General features: G+C 33.6%; 1 protein-coding gene across 11 annotated transcripts in view; it reads right to left on the bottom strand.

Annotated features, from left to right (window-relative positions):
• RALYL (RALY RNA binding protein like) overlaps nucleotides 1–27,822 on the bottom strand; it is a 687,764-nt gene that overhangs the window by 382,336 nt on the left and 277,606 nt on the right. For 5 of the 11 annotated variants that reach the window (XM_082722639.1, XM_082722646.1, XM_082722640.1 and 2 more), the window contains one exon: nucleotides 13,876–13,944. The exons of the other annotated variants lie outside the window; for them this stretch is intronic. The gene's annotated coding sequence lies outside the window, so the exon portion shown is untranslated. Of the gene's footprint in view, nucleotides 1–13,875; nucleotides 13,945–27,822 lie in introns of those variants that run through there. 11 annotated transcript variants of the gene reach the window in all.

Raw genomic sequence — 27,822 nt, forward strand, 5'->3', positions numbered from 1 at the left:
TTAATAAATGTTAAATCAGCTTGTCCCACCACAATTCCTTTCAAGATTTTGTATTTAAATTGCTTTGTATTTATACAGCAATTCAAACCTCACAAAAATGCTCAACTATTATTATCTCATTGATTGTTATAATAACTGTGACAGAGATGGGACTTGTACTATTGGTGTCATTAACACAAAAAGCAGCTCAGGCTAAAATATTCAGCTATATTCAGCAGCTATATGATAATGGTCATATAGCTATAGGGTTGAGTCTCAGGCCCACCAAGGCCTACTTTAGCTCTTATGTTCTCCAACATTCCTTCTCTTTGTGATGCATACTAGTACAAACCACTGGGTTAACTCAATTGTTATTTTAGTGATGGTCGTCTCAAGCACATGGAAAAATGTTTAACCTTGCTCATGAATTAGAGGATCTTACTTTCTTCTCAAGGTGTGTGAACATGGTATTAAAATTCTATTCTGAAGGATAATAATCTTTAAAAATAGTGTTTCTGAAGTACCATAAGATCTCTTCATGTGTCTAACAAGCCTTCCCTTTTTTTTCTGAATCATTTCCCTTTACAATGATAGCAACAAGAGCACATTGACTCTAATGCATCATGTTAACAAATGTTTATTTAAATTCTTTGACACGCAGTCTTAGAAATGCCAGTCATTAATCTACTGCCAGGTATCAACTGGTGAAATATGTCCTTAATTTTCCTACTTCAGAGAGAATTAGCTTTGTACCCAGGCCTGCCAGAGCAAAAACCTCTTTTAGCTAAATGTGAAATACACTGTCATCAAGACCTAACGAACACCGTGTGAAATACACATTCAAACAAAGTACTTTTAACTGTCTACAATAGTCTCTAAAGTCATTGGCTAGAGCTCACCTCTAGGAACCCAGGGTAAGACACCATCTTCCTGCCAAACACACAGTGGGCCCTGCCCTTGGAGAGTAAAATAAACCTCCGTAAGCTGTGAAGTCACTCAAACTGACCTTCTGTGTCACAGAGCAACAAAAGTGACAAAGACCCTATGTACTTAATGAGACTGAACAATCCATACTTGATGGCAAATTAACAGACTTTGTACTTCTGCAGACCTTTTATTTCCTTCTAATTCCAAGATACTAACCAGATGCCACAGTCTGAATTTCAGACTGGAAGCCTTTTAGTTGATCTCACCCAACCACAATTTCTGCATATCGGTTCACTATAGGACTGCATATGTGAAGACTACATAATTGGACTTTGGTATCCCATAATTAAATAATTTCTTTTGGAATAAAATGGATCATGAAGGGACCAATGATGCCTGTGTCTCACAAACTGAGAAGTATTAATTCAATTCTGAGATAAATAAATGAGAATGGAATTTTATTTGCACTCAATTCTATTTCTAGATCTAATGGGTAAATAGGCTTTGAGGATAGTATCCGAGTGATTCTAGACTGTATCTGTTTGAACTAAAGGAGATACAGCAGGCAAATGCAGGGTAGAAGGAGTGGGGCACAATACAAAGTCCACATTCATTAATTTGCCCACACAATGAAAAACAAAAACAAAAACAAAACCTCTAGTTCTACAGTATGTTTTAGACACATTTTTCAAAGTACAGTGGTTTCCAGATATCAGCAAGATGACAGCTTTTCTCTGATTACATAAGTATATACAATTTTTTGTTAAATTGAGCTCTGCCTTGTGACAGGTTTCAGGTGTAGAAACTTATAGTACCTTTGTTGCCTTCAAAAGAGAGCAAAATATCTGATAACATAAGAATGTAAAAGCGGATTGATTTAAGCTGGAAGGATTCAATCTAAAAATGGTATTTCAACCAGGTAAAATTTTACATGTATTCTAGATCAACTAATACCTTTAAAGGGCACACACAGTATAGGAGATCTTATAAATGTAGATTTTCTTTCTATTGAATAATTTTAATCATATTTTTGGATAAAATACAAAGGAAATGGAAATTAGTGTACCATGATCTAATACATTATTTTACTCTCAAAATCATTTTTAATTCTGAGACTTAGAAAAACTACATTTTTTCCCCTTAGCAATAATCATTGTTTCATTTAGCTAATTAAATATATTTTCAAACCTAAGAAAATCTAATAATCTAACACTTCACAAAATATTTTGATTATTAGTATTTTAGAAAACAATAATTTGAACTATAAACTTTGTAATAATTAATGACAAAAATAGAACTTGGAAAAACCCAATTTTCTGTGAATTAAATTATAGGTATGGAGGCAATAAGAGAATGTGTTTATAGGTATGGAGGCAATAAGAGAATGCTAAACACACAGATTCTGAAATCAGGAGGTCTTCATTCAAATGGCAGCACCATTTTCTAGCACCTGCATGTCTTTGAGAAAGTTATTTAACCTCCTTCATGTTCATTAACCCTATCTGTAAAATTGGGATAATGATATCACTTTTCTCATAAAATTGGGATGGAGATGAGGCTATTATTATTATACTTGGGTACATAGGAGACACTTAAAATATTAGTGACAGCATGGTGATCTAGTTGGAACAGAGATGGTCATTAAGGAAGAGTAATAATGATGCATAGAAATAGACCAGAAGTTTCAGAGGAAAGTATCATTCTAATGTCATGGTTAATTTGTTCAGTATTGACTTTGTCATTGGTACCATTAAATAGTGATTATGGAGTTCTATGTTATAATATGCTAACAAATATAAGGAAGATGCATAAAATTACAAAAACAAGCACATAAAAACCCCCCATAATAACAGTTACACATGAGTAAAAGTGACAATAAAAATAAAAATACCCACCATATATTGAATGTCTCTATGCACAAGGTACTATGGTCAACATGTTTATGAACCTTAGCTCTTTAACCCTACTGTCTAATATTATCATTAAAATTTTAATGTATTTCCCTTTATAGTTTTTTATTTATTCTTTCTTGGGGTTATCATTTTTAAAATATTTCTGGGTTCTGGGATGCCTGGGTAGCTCAGTTGGTTAAGGTCAGACTCTTGATATTGGCTCAGGTCATGATCTCAGGGTCCTGAGATTAGCCATGTGCCCAGCTACATGCTGACAGTGGAGCCTGCTTAAAATTGTTCCTCTCCCTCTGCTCCACCTCACTCTTGCTCCCTCCCCCTCCTGCTCTTGCATTCTCTCTCTAAATTAAAAAAAAAAAAAAAAAGATAAAAAATTTCCAATCACATTCAATTTTGTTTTTTTTCACTTAATATAAAATCATCTAAAAATTTGTGTATTATTCCATGTTCCTTTTTATTTTAGTTATTTCCTTTCCTGAAAAATTTTTTAACTGATAAAAAATATATAATATTGTTAGTATATAACAAAGTAAAATAATACTGACGGGTAAAATGGGTAGCTCATTGTTATTTTCCTTTACATTTTTCCATTAATGGTCTTTAACACCATTTCATATATTACCATCCATTTACTTTTCCTCCTTTTTGAATTACCTGTGGTATCATTTGTCCATTTTTTAAAAAGTGGGTTAATTGCATTTTTCTTACCAATTTTTAGGTGTTCTTTGCATAGTAAACATTGTAATTCTTTACTTCACTTAGGTATTTCCAAAATTATTTTTCCTTTTTTTTTTTAAAGATTTTATTTATTTATTTGACAGACAGAGATCACAAGTAGGCAGAGAGGCAGGCAGAGAGAGAGAGAGGAGGAAGCAGGCTCCCTGCCGAGCAGAGAGCCTGACGCGGGACTCGATCCCAGGACCCTGAGATCATGACCTGAGCCGAAGGCAGAGGCTTTAACCCACTGAGCCACCCAGGCGCCCCCAAAATTATTTTTATCTTAACTTTATGTATGGTGTCTTTCATTAGTAAATGATTTTTATTCTTTTTTTTAAAAAAGGCTCATTTATTTATATGAGAGAGAGAGCAGGGGGAGGAACAGAAGAAGAGAGAGAATCCTCAAGGAAATTCCCCACTGAGCACGGAGACCAATATGAGGCTGGATCCCAGGACCTAAGATCATGACCTGAAATCAAGAGTTGGCTGCCTAACAGAGGCGCCACCCAGGTGCCCCAAGGAATTTTTATTCTTATGAAATCAGATATATTGATCTTTTCCATTAAATTATTTAGGTTTCATGTCTTGATTAATATATATTCTTATGATTTTCTAAAAATTCATTATTTAATCTTTAATATTTACTTCTGGATCTTTACAATGTTCTGAATATTTTTGGTTTGTATTCATTATTTTTTTAGGGTTAGAGGTGTAATTGATTTCTTACAGTTTGACGTCCCAATATGTCAATGCTATGTATTAACTATACTATTATTTCTTCCACTGAAAACAAATGAGGCCTCTTAACAGATTAAACTTTCACATACAATCTGGTATGTCTCTAGAATTTTTATTTCCATCAACAGTATTTTCTCTAAGGCTGTAGCAACATTTGTCATTCTAATGTTAAAATATATGGGTCAAAATATTCCTTAGCATTCTTCCTTCCCAAATTTATCCTTCAATATATACTCTAAATTATTTTGGCAGTTACTTTAAGGAGTGGGATGTTTATTGGATACACATGCATCAAATCACCACATTGTACACCTGAAACTTACATGATATTACATTTCAGTTATATCTCAATAAATCTGGAAAAAAATGGACACTAAACATCACTTTTAAAGATGGGCAATTGAAATTCTTTCCTTTATGATGGGTAATGATCCAATCATATTCTCAGTGACCACTCCTATGGTCATAGGATGTCACAGCATGACCCTGGAATTACCAACCAATTACACAGCACAAAACAAAGTGATAATTACACATACAAAATGCACATGAAGAGTGGGTCTTTAATGGGAATTGGATTAAATCTATGGACTAAAAAAAAAACAAGACCATTTTAATATTAAGTCTTCTGAAAGAGCAAAATTTACAAAGCCCCCTTTTTTTTTTGGTGATTTTATGATATTCAGTGAATATTAAAGTTTTTGTGAAGAACTTAACTCCCAGAAATAGTATTTTGAAATAATTTGTTTTTGTTTTTTTATTCATGACAAATTCATGTTTGTTTAAAAACATGTAAAAATCAGAAAACATACAGAAATAAAAATAACATCAAAAATAAAATTAGTTCTATCATATTTCCTTCTAATTTATTTTTAACCAATTTTTTGCAAATAAAATTTTAGTATTTATTTTGAAACACATTAATATTCTATCATAAGACTCTACTTGATATTGGTCTTTTAAGTGTTGCTAATTTTTTCCCTACTACAACCATTAAGTTTATAACTTTGTGTATTTTATTTTTATCTTTATGATGGATTCCTAGAATAAAAATGACTTTACCATGAGATGTATGGGATTTATAAATTTTAATCATGTTGAATGTAACTACATTTGATTTTTCCCCATAAGAACAGCCAGTAATTCAACACCATTTACCAAACAATCATTTGCTTAGCTAATGATCTGAAGTATATCCTATAAGATTTGATATATTCTTATATACATCAGAATTATGTTAATAATTGTATGTATTGATTTATATGAATGCAAACATCTAATGGTGCTGTTATTCTACCTGCATATCTTTTCAAACCATATATGGAAATGTAACCACCTGCACACACATAAGAGCTTTAGAATTATTTGTCATTTGCTACATTATTTAAAAATATTTATCAGGACTCCTGAGTGGCTCAGTTGGTTAGGCAGCTGCCTTTGGCTCAGGTCATGATCTCAGGGTCCTGGGATAAACCCCGCTGAGCAGGGAGCCTGCTTCTCCCTCTCCTTCTCCCTCTGCCCTTCCCCCTTCTTGTTCTCTCTCTCAAAGAAATAAAATCCTTAAAAAATATTTTTCAGTAATTTGGCATATGGCAAATAATCTAGATAAAAAAGGCACAGAGGACCTGAATAGACCTTTTTTTCAAAGAAAACAGGGATGGCCAAGAGACACATTAAAAATGTGCTCATCACTAATCATTAAGGGAATGTGAATCAAACCCACAATGAGCTAGCACCACATAGTATCAAAAAAACACAAGAAATAACAAATATTGGTGAGGACAATGATAAAAGGATACAGACAAAAGGAAACCCTCATGAACTTCTGGTGGGAATGTAATTTGGACAACCACTGTGGAAAACAGTAGAGTTTTCTCAACAAATTAAAAATAGAAATACCATACTACTCAAAAATTCCACTGCTGATTACCAGAGAAAACAAAAATACTAATTCCAAAGGATACATGCACCCCTTTGTGTTTATTGCAGCATTAATTATAATAGTCAAGGTATTGAAGCAATCTAAACATCCATTGATAGATGAGTGGATAAAGATGTGGTGTATACCATATATATACAATGGAATATTTCTCAGCCATAAAAAAGAATGAGATCTTTGCCATTTGTGACAACACAGATGGACCTAGAGTGTATTATGCTAAGTGAAATAAGTCAGACTGAGAAAGTCAAATACCATAGGATTTTACTTATATGTGGAATACAAAACAAAATGAGACAAAAACAACTAAAAACCAGATACAGACTCATAAATACAGAGAATAAACTAGTGGCGGGATGGGTGGAAAAAGGAGGGGGATCAAGATGTATAAACTCCCAGTTATAAAATAAATCAATCATGGGGATAGGAAGTACAGCATAGGAAATATTGTCAATAACAATGTAATTTTTGTATGGTGACAGGTGGTAACTATACTTATTGTAGTAAACACTGTGTATTGTATAGAATCGTCAAATCACTATGTTGTATACCTGAAACTAGTGTAACATTGTATGTCAACTGTATTTCAAAAATATTTAAAAAATTTTATTTTGATTGAATTGCTCTACAAACTACAAATTAATATGAGAAAACTCCACACCTTTATAATTGCCAATCTAGCCTTTAAAAATGTGGCTGGTATATTTTCATTTGCTTAAGATTTTAAAACAATTTTTGAGTAAAATTCTAATTTTTTTAATACATATCAATACTGGTCTAATGAAAACCTTAAGAGTTGTTTTTTTTTTTTTTTTTTTTTTAAGAAAATGACACCTGGAAGCCATCCCCAGAGATATTTATTTTATGAGAGAGAGAGAGAGAAACACAGAAAAAGAGATGTAGATTTAAAAATTGACATAGATCCTCTGCTATGAAGGAAGCAACCAAAAAAACTAAAAGGCAGTCTTTGGAAGGGGAGAAGATATTTGCAAATGACTTATCTGATAAAGGGGTAGCATCCAAAATATATAAAGAACTTATAAAACTCAAGACCCCAAAACCAAATAATCCAGTTTAAAAATGGGCAGAAGACGCGAATAGACATTTTTCCAAAGAAGACATCCAGATGGCCAACAGACACATGAGATGTCATCAGGGAAACTACAGTGAGAAATCACCTCACACCTGTCCGAATGGCTAAAAAAAAGACACAGGGAACAACAGATACAGCAAGAATACAGAGAAAGGGGAACCTTCTTACATTGTGAGTGGGAATACAAACTAGTGAAACCAATCTGGGAAACAGTATGCAGATTCCACAAGAAGTTAAAAATAGAATTACCCTATTCATCAATTGCACTACTAAGTATCTACTCAAAAGATAAAAACAAACAAACCAATACGGATTCAAAGGGTTATGTGCACCCCAAGTTTTATAGCAGCACTGTCAACAATAGCTGAGTTATGGAAGGAGCACAAAGGACCACTGACTGACAAATGGATAAAGAAGAAGTGATACACATACGCACATACACACAGATCCATAAAAAATGAAATCTTGTCATTTGCACTGATGTAGGTGGAGCTAGAGAGTATTATGCTAAGTAAGTCAGTCACACAAAAACAGATAACATGTGATTTCACTCATTTGTGGAATTTAAGAAACAAAACGATGAACATGGGGCGGGGGTAGAGAGGCAAATGGGAAAACAGACTCTTAACTATAGAGAACAAACTGAGAGTTGACAGAGGGAGGAGGATGGGGGATGGGTTAAATAGGTGATGGGGATTAAGGAGGGCACTTGTGATGCACACTGAGTGTTGTATGTAAGTGATGAATCACTAAATGTTATACCTGAAACTAATTTACACTGCATATTAACTAACTGGAATTTAAATAAAAGCTTGAAGAAAAAAATTAAAAAAAAATTAACATAGATCAAGAGATCAATATAATTGAATATTTTTATATAATCATATTAATTCTAGTGGTTTTCAGTTTCTATGTACTGGTTTTCATGTTCTCTGTAGGAAATGATCATTCTGAAGTATATTATGTTTATGTCTCATTTCCTTGACCACGGACTGACAGAATAATGTTAAATAATAAGTATTTTGATGACTTTAGCTGGGATATCACCAAAGTTTCGGTTTTGTATAAAATTATGTCAGCTGATAAATAAATTGTGTTCACTTGTGAGTACGTATTGACATGACTCATTATTTCTAGTGTTCTAACTCATCTAAGGAGAAAGTTAAATTGGATGTGTAATGACATCTGAAGGGTAAGATGTATTTTTAAAATGTTATCTAATTTTGGAAAGCAAAAGAAGCACAACAATTTACATAACTACCTTTTTATAGAGCTTTAGAAAATAATATACTTTAAAAAGAAAATAAATTAAAATTTGAATACAAGCTTAAAAGTTACCTTTTGGCAAATTGCGTGTTTTGTAAAAACATTTCCTTACAGACAAACAGAAAGCAGATGCAAAGACTAGAATAAATATTCCACATATAAAGGGTATTATAGACAGTGAGTTATGTGTTCCATTCAAGGTTATGAACATGAACCTCAGAAGTACTAAAAGAAATGATCTGATCAAGTTTGACATCCAGAATTGAAGATTATTGTTTGATATCATCTTGTCATTCCAAATAATTATAATATATGTGAGGGAGGTTGTATATTCTCAACTTAGTCTTGTCAACAAAATTAATTATTTGACAGAACTAATTATTTTGAGAATCAAAATCTGCTCAGGGGAGAGAAACTGCACTTTTACATGCAAACCCGGTTCCCAGGCTACACTGCCAGAACACCCAGGATCACATTTAATTTCCATTAGTGAGGCCAGTCATTGTTTTAATATGATTACACAATGTTGTAAAATGTTCTTTTTTTATGAAAAGCAATTAATTTTCATTTAGTAACATTTTGGATGCCAACTCTTTAGAAGTGACTCCTCGGAATGCAGATTTTTCTACAAATATTCACAGTAACCCCCTAAACAGTATTAGATTCAAGGAAATCCATGTGCAAACAATACAAAGTGCAAACAATACAACACAAAGACCTAGATTTAATTGTCATCATTAATACCCTATTAATTTTGAATATTCCCATTCATGTCAAGACACCAATACCCAAAAGAACTTTTCTAGTTCCAGAAATACAGGATAAGTTGTAAAAGAACAGCACTTTAAAATAGTTCATTTAAAAAATTTATATATATATATATATATATATATATTTATATGAATGAAATAAGCATGTGTAAATGTTTTTTCATCAGATTTGATTACATACTGATTGTAGATGTTATAAGTTATTCAGCCTTGATTATCAGTAAAGTTTACCAGATGTCGTGAAGTAAAGGGCCAGAAAAAAGTTTGCAAAATAAATACTGCAGCTCTAAAAGACTAAATAGCAACCATTTGTAATATTTTGAAAACCAGGTTTCTTAAATCCTCACATTCCAGTTTTATAGAGAGTTGTTTTAAGTAAAACATACATGATGATAAATTTATACTGTTTCAGATCATCCTGGCTGTAGAGGAAAAGATATTATTTAAAAATCATCTTATTTATAAACTCTCAAATCAAGAGGATAAGTTTTTTCTCAGGAGATGCCAATAGGTTTTATCACCTCTCAGTTAAGTCCAAGATTAGGCCTTTTCCATGGAATTGGAAGGAATCACCAGGATTCCTTCTTGATTGGCTTTACCTTGCCAGAGAGCTCCCTAAATCACATTACAGGAATACAACACACAAAAAGTCTCTACTGCCTGTGTTCGATGCTTTAAAAAGACAACTCCTTAACTGGGTAAAAGGTAGCAATGTGTGTAAATAACATTTACATAAAAAATAATTTTCAGATTTTTTTCCTATTATTTTAATTTTTTATTCTGTTATGTTAGTCACCATACACTGTATCATTAGTTTTTGATGTAATGTTCAATGATTCACTGTTTGTGTATAACACCCAGAGCTCCACGCAATCAGTGCCCTCCTCAATACCCACCACCAGGCTCACTCATGCGCCCTCCCCTCTAAAATGCTCTTTGTTTTCTAGAGTCCATAGTCTCTTATGGTTTGTCTCCCCCTCTGATTTCCTCCCCTTCATTTTTGTCAACTTTACTAAGTTATAACTGACAAATAAAAATTGTATATATTTAAGTTTACAACTTGATATTTTGATGTATGTATACATTGTGAAATGATCTCACTTATACTTGGAATCTGAAATAATCAAACTTCTAGAAGTAGAAAGGAGAATGGTGCTTTTCAGAGGCTGGATGGAGGGCAAAATGGGGAGTGTTGGTCAAAAGGTACAACATTTCAGCTGTGCAAGATGAGTAACTTCTGGAGACTGAAGGACAGCATGATGCTATATTAACAATACTGTGTTACATACTCGAAATTTGTTAAGAGGGTAGGTAAACATTCTCACAGGGGAGGGAAGGTTGAAATAGGGAGTAATGGCTATGTGAGGTGATGAGTATATTAGCTTGATTATGGTGATCATTTTGTTTCTTTAAGATTTGCTAATAAACCTTATAATTCACTAATTAAGTTTTTACCCCTATTTTCCTAAAACCCATATTTTATTGATAATAAGAAAGAACACCTAGTTTGAAGAAGAGATTTAAAAAATTCATTATAAGCCCATCCACCACAATGTAAGATCCACTTAAGAAAACTGATCTCCGAGACAGTTATTGCAGAGTTCTTTTCACCACAGGCAGTATGAAAGTAACAAATTAGTCATGGTGTTATTGAAAATCTTCCTCAAGTGTGTAGGTACTCGGTGCATATAACCATAGCATCAAGCAAGAAACAAGTTGTCTTCACATATTTTTTTTCACATAGTCTGTACAATGTGAAAAGGCAAACTGAAAATTTACTCTCAGTCTTGGATTCTGAGCAAAGACAGTATATTCTATCATTAAGCATGTCTTTATTGAGCACCTACTGTGTACCAAGACGTTAGCTGTCCTTTACGGAGAGCCATTTATATGTCAGGATCACATAACACTCTTAACATCTTTAAATCATTATCTCAGTCAATCCTGATAACAATGTATAAGGTTGGAATTAATACACCCTTTCAATACATCGGAAAACTGAGGCTCAGAGAAAAAGTAACCTACTTAAGAGAGATCCTAAGTAGCTTTTGGTAGAAATAAGATTCAAATCTAAGTCCGCACCATTCTGGAGACTGCACAAAATACTGTGCTGACACTCAATTGTCTTTGAAAATCTTTACTCTTATTCAGCTGATTTAATTAAAATCCATAAAGAAAAAAAAAAAAAGGAAAGTTGCTTGCATATTCTTCATATTGTATTTCTGCCCTTTATTCATAAGATTGTTTTCATAGTAAATGTGTAAAAAAGTTTTGCCTAATGAAGCATGCATAAAGTAGCATAAAAAGAGGAAAATATCAGCAAAAAAGCCTTTTATCCCCTGAAAAAGTAGAAGCTCACTAATCATAGCTAAGGAAAAGGAAAAAAAAAACCAGTTATGAATATAATTACCATGCTGGATATTATTTGAACTTCTTTGGGGGTTGTATAAAGTTTGTCTTACCCTCTCAGGAAATATAATATTTCAGCTTTCTGAGTATTGTGACCATAATTCGCTTTCATATCCTTCATAATATGTTAACAGTGTGTTGAGAAGTATGTCATCATTACCCTATTCCTTTTAAAAGAATATACTGAAAAAAGGCAGTTCCATTTGGATATGAATAAGAACAAAATTTATGGAGCTCAATGAAGCTTTGATGATTAAACATAAATGTATATCAATTCTAGCATCTCCTACTTTCCCCACCAGAGGTTAAAAGTATTATTAATGGGCATATTCAATACTGGGAAGGTTAGATGTGCATCTTGAGTGCTTCATTTGAGGTCCCATGTTAACAAGCCCTGAAAGGAGATCCATTAGCAGCTGCAATGAGGCTTTTTTAGTCAAAGTAGGTAATTAATGGAATTATGAATAATGGTTATTATTCAATTCAATCACAGAAAATGACATTGAATATGAAAAGAAGGACTTGATATTGCCCAATAAAGTAGTTAGAATTTTGAAGAGCTAATCATATAATGGAAATAATATCCCCAGGGTGATGATCCTCAGGCTACAACACAAAAATGCAGGACAGTTTATTCATTTGGAGCATGAAACTTTTTTTTATAAATTTCTATTTTCTAGATTTCTAATTTATAAATCTGCATATTATACTAGCTTCTAGAAGGCACATGATAATCACATGGCTCTTGGTGGCTAATAAATACAACTGAGTTATGTTGACTCCTAGGAAACAGGAAAGACGATTTCTTTACTCATCAACAATATAGGCAAACTTAAAAATCATTCATTCCCTCTCTAAAATGGTGTATATGATAGAGAGGAAAGAAAACACTTAATAATCTATACAGTGTTATCCCTACTTATTTCATCTTAAGATTCTGGTATATTTTGAAAGGGTAGAAAGTTAACTTCCTTAATAAAATCCACTCTTTCCACTCTACACATATGTACAAATCAGGAAAGAGTAGTTAAATCGGTGAACTGATTTAGAGTCGTCGAATAAACCACAGCTATTAGTAGGTGTAGTCATAATGTTGTGAAAGGTATAAACCCATACTTAGCTCCCTCTCATATGGATCTGAGTGAGTACATTGGTTTGGGACTTACAATGAGCCTTGTAAGTTCCCTCTCTCTTGTTCTGCCTCAGCATGAGAGTTCGGGAGTGGTATCATTGAGATGAGTTTCTATACCACGTTGTAGTACTTATTAGCTCTCTACCTACTACCAGAAGGTTCTAGGACCTCAAGAAGTTTTAATGGATGGTAAGAGGCTTCATCTCAGACTGTGAGCTTAAGTGGTTATCATGGTCTAGTTTTTTCAGAGTTTGAATTAGAATAATGAGCACTCAAGCAGCTGTATATAATGGCATACTTGGGTTCTTACATTTATCTTTCATTAGCTTCTTTGGGAATTCCAATAGAAACAAGAAGACTTCTCTTTTCATGGATTTGGGGGCCACAATACCATGGATAAAAATACTGAAACTAGCCTAACACTACACTGATTATTTATAATAAATGCCAAAAAAACACAAGAGGGTTGAAGATAAAACTGTAATCATATAATCTTGGATACAATTGAATGAGGTGTGAAACATTCTTGGAAGATCTGAGTCAGGGCTAGAGGCATATACATACAGATATTTAAATATATATGGATGGATAGCTATTTAGACAGACATCCATAGATATTTATATGTAAGGATACAATCACAATTTTTTTTCACAGATATAGATAATATAATGTTGCTTCACTAAGAGGTTCATTCTGAGAATCCTATTATTTTTTTAAATGATTTAAGTATATACTTAGTAGCTTCATTTGCTTGGTTAGAGAATTGTGCCAATAAAGCCACGATTGTGAGTTGATTACTACAGAAGCATCTAAACAAAACTGAAAAGGGACAAGATCCTGCCTATATTGTCAAACTTCCTCTAGAGGGAATCTACAGCGTTCCAAATGTAGTCCTCCAAACCAAAACTGAACACCTGGTGACAGGACAAACTGGCTTGCCAATACTGCACCATAACTATATTTGACATTCCATACATGACCAGTCCTTCCATACCTTGCTTGTCTGCACAGAAAAGAGACTTGAGTCTGAATAGCGCAATCGAAACGAATACCACGGCTAAACCTAAAATAACAAAATGAAAAGAATAATGAATTCAGTATTGCTTTTGTTTTTATTTGGCGATTAATAAACTGAAATCCTTTGCTTTACCTCAAAGAGCATATTTTCTAGTAGAAAAGGCAGATAATAGTCAATCAATATGTACCTCCATGTGTCAGACCTAGTGTTTCCACTGTGTGTCCTTAGGTAGCTTAAATCTTAACCAAACTATATAAAATATTTTAGAGGTAAACAGATGAAGACTCAGAGAAGTCCCTGACTTTTTTAAAAGCACATAGTTAGTGAGCAATGAAGTAGTCTATCTTCAAAGTCTTTTATCTTTCAAGCACAAAATACCAAATACTGACTAGTAACTGGTAACTCCTAGTTTCCCCATTCTCCTTGCTTCTTTTGAAGGGATTCCTTATGCATTTGCTTCTATGCATATTAGTGAAAAAGAGACAAAGGCTAGAAGAGAAAAATACAAAACTCTTCTTAATTTTAGGGTTGTAAAAAGTAAGATAAAAAATATAATTACCTAAAGTTTTTAGAGTGATGGTAAATGAAAAGGAAAGGTCACTGAGAGAGTTAAAACAATTTCCAAATACCATATGCCTTACATGAATAAATTAGCTACTTGTTCTTAAAAATTTCCATATGCCAGAGAACTACAGAAAATTATGAAATTACTTATTTTTATTTCAAGGTATGTTTCTTTAAAAGGCCATCTTTTCATGAATATTTTTAAAATGAAAAATTAAAAAGTAGTGAGTACGAAAGACATAATTTTTTTTAAATCAAGAATTTTTAATAAACCATCACAAAATCAAAATAACACTTTTCAAATTCATGTCTCACAATATTTTGCATCTCTCCAGACTCTTCTAATCATCCCAGAAAGAGACAGAATCTGTGTACCACTTTAGGAGCTTCTAACAAAGGCATATAAAGCATGCACTGTTTGCTCGTTTGCTGGTCAGTTTTCTTGGGGAAATTTGCTCTGAGCTGAAGTGAAAATCTTAGTCTTTGATTGTGTATGTCAAATATAAATGTGTGTTGTTTTTACTGTAAGTAGGTGTTGAAATTATATAATAGTGGGACCCCTCTGAGAGTTTATAATCTCTTAAAGGGCAAACATAACCATAAATATGAAGATAACACAAGAAACTATTATATGCAATGCCTTGTTAAAGATGTATTCATTTGTTTATATAATATATGCTTATTTGTATTATAAGTATTCATAGGAGGGGAAAACACAATCTTCTTATGGTATCCAGTATAGTTTATGGAGCTTGAGGCATTTGAATGCTGAGTTAAAGAGAAGGGATTTCAACAGATTAAAAAAACATGAACAGCTTCATAGAATATTCAGTTTGATGCATACAATACATCCATATAAAGAAGTACTTGGAGATCTGCTGAAAAGATAAATTAAGGTCAGACTGTGGATATTTTAAATGCTAAGCAAAAGGAGTCTGAAAGTAGAGAGCAAGGAGGATTTATTGAGGTTTCTGTTTGTTTGCTTTTGATGCATGGATATAATACAATATATAAATATTTGCAAAAATATTTTGTGATCAAATCTCTTAAAAGCTCTGCTTTAATATACAATTGAATTCTAAGTTTCTTAAGAGTGGTTGCTTCTAAGGGCAGGGATTATCGTTCTGGGTTTGGAAAAGAAAGTTACATTTAATTATATATCATTTATTTTTACTTTTTTTGAGCCATGAATCTGCTTTTGCTACAACTTAAAAAGTAAGGTAGAAGAGAAAAAAAGTCTCACTACAATATGCTTGAATCTTGCTTTCTCTTAAATTAGTACTTTGTTTTTGACAAGTAACAATGTTAGAGTTCTAAAAGAAGTTGGTTGTCTTATAGTTCTAAGTTACATACTGATACTATAATAAAATTGTGTGACTTCTAGAAAAATGCCTTATTTGTACAAAAAATTTTACCTGTAAAAGTAAGATTATTTTGCAGGCACCTGGGTGGCTCAGTTAAGCATCTGCCTTCAGCTTAGGTCATGATCTCAGGGTCCTGGGATCAAGCCCTACATCAGGCTCCCTGCTCAGTGGGGCGTCTGCTTTTTCCTCTCTTTCTGCCCCTAACCCCAATCCTCCCTCATTCTCAATCTCTCTCTCGCAGAGAAATACAATCCTTTTTTTAAAAAAAAGTAAAATTATTTTTCATAATATTACAAAAAATAGTAAAATGAAGAGGATCTAGGAAGTAAACATAAGTGATTGAATCTAGTGCTCAAATAGAGACAGAATTGGAAAGTGTTATAAGAGATATAAGTGCTCTTGGATTATTTGCTTCTTCGATAGCAACCATGAGAGATCATCATAAAAACACAAGACTACACAGCAATTAGAATGGCCAAAATCCAGAACACTAACACCATCAAATGTTGGTGAGGGTATGGAGAAACAGAAATTCTCATTCATTGCAAGTGAGAATGCAAAATGGTACAGCCACTTTGGAACACTAGTGGTTTTCCACAAAATTGAACATACTCTTATCATACCATCTATTTTTCATGTTCCTTGGTATTTACTCAAAAAAGTTGAAATTTGATGTCCACACAAAAATCTGCACATAGTTCCTTGGTATTTACTCAAATGAGTTAAAATTTGATGCCCGCACAAAAATCTTACAGCAGTTTTATTCATTCTTGCCAAACCTGGAAGCAACCAGGATGTCTTTTAGTAGGTAAGTGGATCGTAAACTGTGCTAAGTCCAGAGAATGGAATATTATCCAACACTGAATAGAAGAACTGAAGAACTGGATAGAAGAACTGAGCTATCAAGTTATGAACAACATGGAGGAAACTTAAATGGATATTACTAAGTGAGAGAAGCCATCTGAAAAGGCCACATATTGTATGATTCCAACCATACTACGGTATGAAAATGGAAAAACTCTGAAGGCAGTAAAAAGATCAGTGGTTGCAAGGGTTTGAGAGGGTAGTGAATGGGTGCAGCACAGAGAATTTGGGGGGAAATGAAAATACTCTGTACGATACTGTAATGATTTAATGTCATTTTATATTTGTCCAAATCAACAGAATATATAACATCACAAGGGAACCATAAATGTAAATTAGGGGCTTGGATAACTATAAAAGCATCAACATAGGTTATTAATAGTAATGAACATACCACATTGGTAGATGATGTGATAATAGGGAAGATTATGCATTTTGGGGGGTAGGAACCTATGAAAAATGTGAAATATATATCTTCCTCTCAATCCCACTGTGACCCTAAAATCTCTCTTTAAAAATGTCTTTTTAAAACATCTATAGACATTGGGGAGGGTATGTGCTTTGGTGAGTGCTGTGAAGTGTGTAAACCTGGTGATTCACAGACCTGTACCCCTGGGGATAAAAATATATGTTTATAAAAAATAAAAAGTCAAAAAATGAAAAAAAAAAATAAAAAATAAAACATCTATAGACTGGGATGCCTGGGTGGCTCAGTTGGTTAAGTGTCTGCCTTCAGCTCAGGTAATGATCCCAGGGTCCTGGAATTGAGTCCTGCATCAGGCTCCCTGCTCAGCGAGGAGCCTGCTTCTCCCTCTCCCTCTGTCTGCTACTTCTCCTGATCGTGCTCTCTCGGTCTCCAATAAATACATAAATAAATAATCTTTAAAAGAAAAGAAAAGAAAAGAAAAGAAAAAGAGGACGTGGGGGAAGAAGAGAAAACAAACAAACAAACAAACAAACAAACAAACAAAAAGCTGTCCCTACAGTTTCACCTTTTCTAGAATGTCAATGGTTGGAATCAGACAGTATGTAGCCTTCTCAAATTGGCTTCTTTCACTTCATTATATGGACTTAGATTTCCACCATGTCATTTTGTGCATGGAAGGAAAGTAGGAAAGAGAAGGAAAAGCCCCCTAAGTAAAAAATCCAGCATAAAGTCTTAACAATTTGAGGAACTAAAAGACAGAATGTTGTTCACTCCTGAGAAGCAAGATAGACTTCTCAAAATACAGTTAACATGTAAAAAGATAAAATAATTAAGGGAAATAGAACAATGAGAAGGTCATAAAAAATCCAGGAGACAGAAAATGCAAATACAAGACATATGAGAAGGAAACACATTAACTCATAAAGAAGAGACATTAAATTCAAAAGATAATAATAAAAAAAACCCTCCTAGATTAAAGAAAGATTTAATTTTGCATCACAAAAATGCTAATTCCAAGCAAGATTTTTTCTTTTTCCAAGAAGTATACATAGGCATATCAGGTAAAGTTCCAGAGAAAGTTTTGTGACATCTAGACAAAAGTAAAAGGAACTTACAAGGAAATAATTGTATAGTGCAAGATTTCCTTAATTATATCCCAGGAAAGTAGAATATGGTAGTGAGAATACTAAAATGATTCTAAGTTTCAGACAGACATATGGTATCATTAATAGTGGTTATCTGGGTTGGGGACAGGTAAGGTTATGAAGTACAAGGAAATGAGGAAAAGAAAAGTGAGCCACATTTTTAAGGCTATTTTTTTAAATTATGCTGATGAAAATACCATGTATAATATGCTTCCATTTACCTCACCTGTACGTATGGGGATATTTACAGAGAAAGCAATATAGAAGAGAGTTCGCAAAAAAGACTTTTTATATTGGGACTTCAGAGTTTTAAAATTTTCCTACCTATACTTTCCTTCAGGTGTTAAAGTTATTTTCACACATTGATTACATAATATTGGGGGAAATGATAAAAGTTATTCTTATTTTGGGGGGAAAACATTCTCCCAAGTTTTGATTCCTCCTAACGCTTCCCAGGGGTCTTCAGTTCTATTTTCAAAATACTATGAAATAAATGAAATCCTTCCTCTACACGAAGATCTCTAAAAATATGAATGAACATTAGAAATGTATTTGAATATAAATTTAAGACATTTCGAATGATTCTTCCAGGATTCTTCTACCTATCTTCCCTCCCTTCATAAAAATTGTTCACCATCTGCAGCCATTCTCAGACTTAAAAGTTTCCCTAATTTATCCTCATCTGAAATTATGCTCATAGTTTTCTTCCTAAAAAGTATTCTTGAAAACATCCATTCCCTTTACATAATAAACATGCATTCTCATTCCAAACCCTCTTGCAGCCCCTGACTTCCTTTCCTGCATTTCCCCGCAGTCAAATGTCTTAACTGATTTGTCTATTCTCATTGACTGCATGTCCTTATTAAACAGGTCCAGCCTTCAGTGCCTAGAAGAAACATTACAACACCAACTAAATGCTGCTTGATCCAGGCATTTTTCCAGGTATTACCTGTGAGGTCGATGTTAAATAATATTTTAGAAACAAGAAGCTATAGCCCACTTATTTCCAAGGTGGGCACAGGATGATCTGGGAAATCATCTTCTTTCTAAGAGTCAACTAAGTGACCCTCTCAGTCATGTCAATGTATGGCATGTAATCATCCTTCTGAGACTAGGGAGCACAGAATAACTTGGCCTTCCACAGTCTGACTAAAGCTGCCACAACCAATCGTCCTCTGGTAATGAATCTAATGAAGGAAATAACCTCAACTTACAGAATCCAAGAAGCCACCGAGGAAGAAAAAAGGCAAGGCTCAGGGGTTCATCCAGGGCCCAGAGAAGACTGAAGCTCTCTATTCAGGAACAAGGGCAATAGAAGGAACCAGGGCATCTGAAAATGGGCACCTCGGGGGTACTGGGTACCCAGGTATCTATCAGTGTGTTCTGACACTAACAAAGCCTCCAAACCGATAGCAGTTCTGGATGTTGAGGAAACCCCAAAACATTGGTATTAAGTTTTTTGCTCATGTGTATAGGTGATAACTCATGCAGTTAATTGGACAGGTACAATATTCAACCATATTTGTAGTACTGAACTTGTGAAGCAGGTCAGACAACTTATGCTGAAGGAAAAAAAATCACATTTGCTACAATCATTTTCAGATATGAAGTATTTGTACCATGAAAATAACTGTTTCTATAAAGTGAAGTTATAAATCAACTCATGATAAATTATTTCCTGTTACTCTACCTTGCACGGATGCTAACACTTCAATCATTCTCTCTCTATAAATGCTGTTTTGTTTCCAGTATTAATGCAAACGCTGAGTTAATGTTTCATAATCTCACTCCATGGATATAAACATCTTTTCTCTGCTGACTTCACAATCCTTTTAAAAGACACTGTTGCCTCAATCACACTTTTCTCTGATAGTAAATAACTTGCTGCATACATCTTAGCCAAACTGGATCAATTTTATTTGCTTTTGTTTCTCATTAACACAGTTCGATAAATAAATTCATTATAAAGTTTAATACCTAATTCTTGTACACAAATGTAATAGAAAAGATGTTTGCAAACATCTTTTACATTTCAGGCTTTGCAGGCAATTTGGTATTTGTCTCAACTACTCGATTCTGCCACTGAAGCTTAAAAGCATCCATAGATAATATGCAAATGAACTAGCATGACTGTGTTCCAATAAAACTTTATTTACAAAAACTGGTGGCAGGCCAGATTTGACCTCTGGGCCATACTTTGTTGACCCCTGACCTATATAAGAGGCTAGGAAATATTTTCACATTTTAAAGTTCTTTTTGTATTAACCAACCACCAATTACACAGTGTATTTATCATACAGCAAAGATTCAGTCAAAGTAGAAGTGCAGTAAAGCAGAACTTGACTTCTGTAAATGTATTCAAAGAATTCTACTGAAGTGTGTTAATTCCAGTTCTCTTACTATTATCCCATAATACAGGAGCATAGCAAGGATAGAGCAGTGGGAGCGATACCCTTGGGTGCAGGTCATTCCAACCAGTGCCAGTAAAGAATACCTTTTCTGAAAAAATTCTTGATCTAAGTTCTGAACAATTGCTTTGGTTATTTTTGAATTTTCATGTTTTATTATTGCCATGGCCGTATTTTATAATTTGTCTTTAAAAAGAAAAAAAAAATACTGTATTCTACATTAATTTAAATAATTTTATTATACCATCAGATTCATAAGTATTCCTTCCAAGAGAGTTCCTTTTCATTTCCATTTGTGAAGTTTTAGATCAGTGAACCCACGTTAGGCACAGTTCATCTCTCCAACCACTGTGATACTATATATGCCTGCACTCAAACAGTACATTAGATATAAACAAGAATGATATGGGTATACAGATAAACCAAATTTGAGTTACCTCGTCTCTGTCATTCAATGAATGACCTGCTGTTTTTATGCATTTGTAAATTTTCTGAAATTTACTGTTAAATGGAATTTTTATGCATCTCTTTCAGATTTAGTCTCATATTAAGATTTTTTTCTGCTTTTGTGTATATCTTTTGTTTTATGTGTAATTTTTAAAAATCAAAACTAATAAAAGTGTTCTTTCACTAAATACAAGCATAGGTAGACCAATAATTACATTTATATTGTCTCCTAAGCATGAATATACCCCAGAAATGAATTTGGACCATCATTACAAATTTGTAGAAGTTAAAACTAGAAAACAGAATGTTATTACTTATTGTTGTAAATAAAATGTAGGTGCATTTCTCCTTTTTTTCAAAAAATAAATTAATACAGTTTAGAAACGTCTTTTTTGTATTGAACCCTTAGTTGTTTTATTTTTTCAATTCTTTATATATACTGGCATGATACAGATACATATATACATGTACAGATATATGTATCACACACACAGTAAGTTCAATAATAGAAAAAATTTCACTGTTTTGGTTTCTTTTTTGGTCTTTATGATAACTCATTTCATTTCATGGCTGTTATTGAGCACGTTTTGTTGAAGAGAGGAGGGAAGTCTTAATAATACTCCACTCCGTGTGTCTAATACCCTCCGCACACTACCGGCACACACGATCACATGAAGAACTAGGGGGCAGGTGGTGTGGGGTTCCGTAAGTCATTGTCAGAATTCTGACACTCAGAAAAAAAGGGAAGCTTTTTTTTTTTTTTTTTTTAATTAGAGAAGTGGCATGATAACTCACATAATAAACACACTGCAGCTTTCTTGAGACTACATTGTAATGGCTTACAGGAAAGTAAGCACAGAGGAATGGAAGCTGAACCGGAAGCTACTACAAAAATACAGGCAAGGCACAATGGTGGCTTGGCAAGAGTAATAACAGTGAAAGCTGGGAAAGCAGGCTTCATTCTGGATAAATTTTTTTTTTTTTTTTAAGTTTGTGTATTTATTTGTGTGTGGGGAGGAGCAAGGACAGAGGGAGAGAAAGCAGATTCCCCACTGGGCACAGAGCCAGCCCCAAGACCTGCTCCCAGGACTTTCAGATCGTGACCTGAGCTAAAATCGAGAGTCTACCCACTGACCGACTGAGCCACTCTGGTGCCCCACTCTGGATACATTTTGAACCTACACTCATTTAATTTCCTAGAAGGTTTTGGATCTGAGATGAGAAAAAAAAAAAAAAAAGAAAGAAAGAAAGAAAGACAGACTCCATGGTTTTTGTCCTGAATAATTTGTAAGAATGGAATTGTCATTAACTGAGATGATGAAGACTATAAAAGGAGCAACACTGGTGAGAAGATCAGAGATTCAGATTTGGAGACGCTGAGTTGGAGAGGTCCACTCACCACCCAGGTGGTGATGCCACGTGGGTAGTTTAGTATATGAGTTTGGAGTATGGAAGAAAAGTCTGGATTGGATATAAAAATGTAATAGTTCCCAAGATAAAAAGAAAAATGAAATGCATCAGACTAAATGAGATTATCAAAGGATAGTGTATGCAGAACCAAGAATAGAACCCCAACATTAGGAAGTTAGGACAAGAGGTTAAGTCAGCAAAGCTGCCTGAGCAGGGAAACAGAGAGGAAGAAGCCATCCATAAAAATGTATACGAAGCGACTTTGTTTTGCAAAAGTAAGACATTGCTGGAAAAAAAAGTTGGGGCAGAGTGCGTGTGTGTGCGTGTGTGTGTGTGTGTGTGTGTCTGTAAATTGTGCACTCAAAAACACTAGCCATTGTTAGTCATAATTACAATGTCATATTTTAAGATAGATTGATTGACCTATCCAATTCACAGATCATTGATTAAACTAGTTAAAAAACTAGTTCATTGTTTCATTGTTGCTCACCATGCTCCAAAATAACACTCACATGTCACTTCAAATTAATGTTGATAATTAGGTTTTAATTGGTTTCATAATTTTGTTTCCATATAATGAATAAATAAATTTCGGGCTTTTATTGCTGTAGAATAAAAGAAATGCCACATTTGTAAAAATATAAAAATAACTTGAGTCAATACTACATATATAAAATTATAAAAATAACTTAAGTCAATACTACAGATTGGCAAGCATTTCTTTCCTCTTTACGTGCTCTGTTCATTATTCATGTTTAAGAGAAACAGTTCTACTAGACTACTCATCATTCCCTGTACACACCCTGACATTTCACACCTCCCTGCCTTGGCTTATGTTCTTTCCCTTGCCTGGTATCCTTCCACTTGATGAGTTCTTTCTCCTCTGAATAGCACATCCAGAATTATTAACTTCCTCTTCGGTTATCCTACAGCATTTTAAATATATCTGCATCATGCTGCAGTAGTAACTTACTAGATTGTATTCTATTTAATTGTTTATATATATATGTAATTTACTTTACCTTCAAGAACTCTAGGAAGATTGAAACCTTCTCTGTCCTTGTTACAACTTTCTTAGCTTCTAGCCTTATTCCTGGCAGAGTGGGCGCTCGATAAATATTTGTTAAATGAATGAGTTTATTGGATAATCCTTTCTTCTTGATTTCTAAGGTGCTATCTATTTCAAGAAAACCTGTCAACTCCATCAAAGTTTTTCTGGAAAGAGAAGCTGCATTAAATAGATACCAATTTAAAAACTTCTTAATTTTTAAGAAATATTAAAATGGAAAAACTATTTTATTGACGTCTCTGAATTGATGTAATTCAGTAATGTCTATTCAAATTGCAACCTATACATTAAGGCAGAAACAGAAAATACATGAAATGGATGAATTAAAGAATGTATGAAATACTCCACAGTAAAACTATCTATCTAATCTTCGCAAATGACAGCGCATATAAAAACGGCAGGCTCTTGCTCAGAAATGGCTTTCTATTCCAAGCTCATCTGCTTGGCCTCTTAACAATTTTGAAAAATATAATAGCTTCTATCTCTCTGTTCTTCCTTGGCGATAATTGCCCTCCCAATTAATCATCTCATCCTTTTTCATCAATTATTACATTTCCCCCCTCCAGCTGATGATGTCCTTGCATGGTTACATACAAGCAGAATTAAGCTTAAGGACAAAGGAATATTATTTAGGTGATTTGCACTCATTTGTGTTATTATTGCACAGACAGCAGAGGACTATTAAGGGGATGTTAAGATTTTCAGAGTATTAGCATCCTGAGAAAGTCATCAGTCACAGCATCATGGCCTGATTGACCACAGACACTCAGATGTCTAGTGACTTCACAGGGTCTACACTGCAGCAGCAACTAATACTCTACCTCCCAAGAAGAAGATGAAAGGAAAAAGTGATATGCCAATGCCATATCTGGTTGGAAAATCTGGTCTCTAGTTGGAAAAATCTGGTCTCTAGTCTCTAAAGCAAAAATTTTAAGGTCTACTTTTTAGAGTATTAACAAAGCATTATACTATGTTACGAAGGAATGTAAAGGAAAATAAAATCACATTTAGAGGTAACACTGAAATCTGCAATTAGAAATTGGAACAAATAGGGTGCCTGGGTGGCTCAGTCAGTTAAGTGGCAGTGGCCTTCGGCTCAGGTCATGACCCCAGGACCGTGAGATGGAGTCCAACATTGGGGTCCCGGGAAGCCTGCTTCTCCCTTGCTACCCTGCTCATGCTCTCTCCCACTATCTCTGTCTCTCTCAAATAAATAATAAATAAAATCTTTTTAAAAAAAGAAATTGGAACAAAGTATTCTTCATTTATTTTAAATGCTGAATCCCTATGAATACTAAATTTCATGTTGATTTTATTTTAATTCTCTGGTTTATGTTCTCTCAAGATCTTTTAAAAGCATACTGTACAGTGAAGAATCACAAAATTATTATCATTTACCTTAAGGAGGTTTATTTAGACACAATACCAGAAAATAAGGTAATAAATATCTTACTAATCTAAGCATAAAATCTAAAGGGCTATGTTCACTGGGAAAATCTGCTTAGGACTTTTATCTCTAAATAGTGAATCAGTGACTTACAAGGGTGTCATTATTTCTGATAAAAGTGCAAATGCTATTAAACTTGTGCCATGGCACGCCAAATTATTTAGCTATAACGCAATTCTTCTAATCCTGAGTGCTTTAGTGGAAATCATTTTATATCTCCAAAAATGAAGATGAAACACGGTTCTCTACTGCAATTTTAAAAATAAAATCAAGTACTGTGAAACACTACTGAAAAACATAGTCCCTGATACGCACAGCTCTTTGCTGTACTTCTAAGTTCTGTTCATCTCTTTTTATGAGTTATTCAGCTCCTTGAGTGTAGCAATTATAGACCAATGGAGATTTTTAATGTTGCTCAAACTTGAATAGAACTTAAAAATAGCTATTTGGTGCTGAAGAGTACAGATAAAAAGTTCAATCACTTACTAGTAAAAAAATAAATCTGTTCTTTGAGCATAAATGAGCACACAACAAGGTCACAAACAGAGTAACACGGGTTGTACTAAATAGTCATTATAATCACACCAGCAAAGCACTTTCACTACAGTCCATAGGACCAAAGATAGAAAAAACTTTGCTACACAGGATTTGTTTTTCAAAAATGTTATCTAATATGGGATACTATCATAAGTAAACTCATCTGGAAAATTTTAAAAAGGAATAAAAAATGTAATTCTTTTATTCTCAGTAATGTGAGTCAATGGATTTATTGTTTTTTTTTAATTGTGGTTTTGTTTATTTCAGTGCTTAAGTACTAAAGTAAAGCATAAGCATTATATTAACTAAACAAAACCCATGATGTGTAAGTTTTCCAAGTTTTGGATATAGGGTTCTAGAACAATATTAGAAGATAGTTTTTTTTTTTTTTTTTAATTTCAGGGTTTTCTTTTTTTTTTCCTTTAAGTTGGATATTATTAACATACATTAAAAATTAGCACTGAAATATTCAATATTATGAGGGTTGACAACTGTATATGTACAACAGTACTCAAGTAAGAAATAGGGTATTTCTAACACCCTACAATATTATTTTATCTTTTAAAAATGGAAATCTCCAAGGGACTAGATGGTAATCAATGTCTGGATTCTCAGTGAGAAAGTAGCATACCCTTCCATAAGGGTATGCTAAAAAAACAAGGAAGACTAGATTCTGGTCCTTCTTATCTTTGTTAACTATATACTTTAGCCAACATTGAATGTCTGTTTACTCTGTACAGGGAATAACAAAGCAGTTGTTGAAGAAACCACTGCCTTTTTAAATCAATGGAATCATTTTATTTAATGGACTTGTTTTGTTGATAATATATTTAAGCAAAGATTTTAAGTCCTAGAGTTACCATTTTGGTTAATGCTCAGGTATTTACTATGAATTTAAAAAAAACAAACAAACTAGAAACTATCTAAGGATATCTGATTGTATATAAACTAGTTTCAAATTCAAGTATTAGTAAGTTTAACTAATAACATAATGCCAAATTCAGGTTCTTAAAATTTGTCTTCTACAGCACCTTCTGTTGGCACACTGAACTCCATGAGTGCTCTTCATAATAGCTGGTGTATATTCTGTAGCAAATATGCTTAGAGATCTGTAAACTGAGATGACATTAAACATTATGCTAGTATGGGGAACCTGGGTGGCTCAGTCGATTAAGTGTCCAACTCTTGATTTTGGCTCAGTTCTGCTGCCCACCCCAACCCCCACTCCCATTCTAAAAACAAAAACATTACACTAATGTAAAAAAAATATTAATGGAATACTGAAATAGTCAACTTATTTTAAACCTTTTTCCCTGAACACTTTTATTTTACTAGCTCCTCACTTTATAAGGCCATCCATCAGTTGCAGAGGAAACTAATTACAACCAAGATTATTAAATCTACCTTGGGCACACTTTCATGGTTGTGCTTTATTGCTCAGAAACAGCAATCTGTAGGGATATAAAAGTCATTTCTGCTATTACTGGTGCTTCTACCTTCTAGGAGGACCTTCAGAAAATGGCTTCTCTTTTAAGACCAGTAAGAATTCCAACACTCTCCTTCTATGTTGAACCCTGGCTTATTACTACTTTCTTTTCTTGACTTTCTTTTCCTCATCTCCTCTTGGCTTATTTGCCTACATCCTCAAAAATTCCCTGTATATTTTTCTACAGAGTAATTTCTCCTACCAGATTTTTAAGTTGTTTTTCTTCCTCTATCCAATTTAGGATGTGCACACAAGTCCTTAATTACAAAGCCAAAGGCAATCATTAAGGTGCATTCCTAAACAAAGACAGTTGTCTTCCTAAGGGAATCCTGCAGACAGATCTTAAAGTAAGCATTTTCCCCTCACTAGACAACATCATTATAAGCACAAATGTACAGTCAAACTCCAGAACATTAACCCATTTTAGTTTCCTTTTGATAATGATGATGAGTCATAGTCAGGAGTTAGGTACAATCAAAGCATACCTTTCTCTTTTATCTTTCCCAGCTTTTCATAATGTTCCAAATTTGAAATGTATATTAGATGGGTATCTCTTGACCTGTACAGAATAATGTTATCATTTATATAGATTTAAATATAATTAATAATCAAAGCCCATTTCTTTGACAACAGTAATAGCAAGAGGCCAAGAGTTAGGCACCATGGGTCAACTAGTTCATATGTGTTAGAAAACTAAATTAGAAAACACTGTTAATTATTACAAGCAGGGCATATCCTAGGTGCTCAAGAAATAT

This window comes from Mustela nivalis (assembly GCF_964662115.1).
Source record: "Mustela nivalis genome assembly, chromosome: 2".
NCBI classification, from domain to species: Eukaryota; Metazoa; Chordata; class Mammalia; order Carnivora; family Mustelidae; genus Mustela; species Mustela nivalis.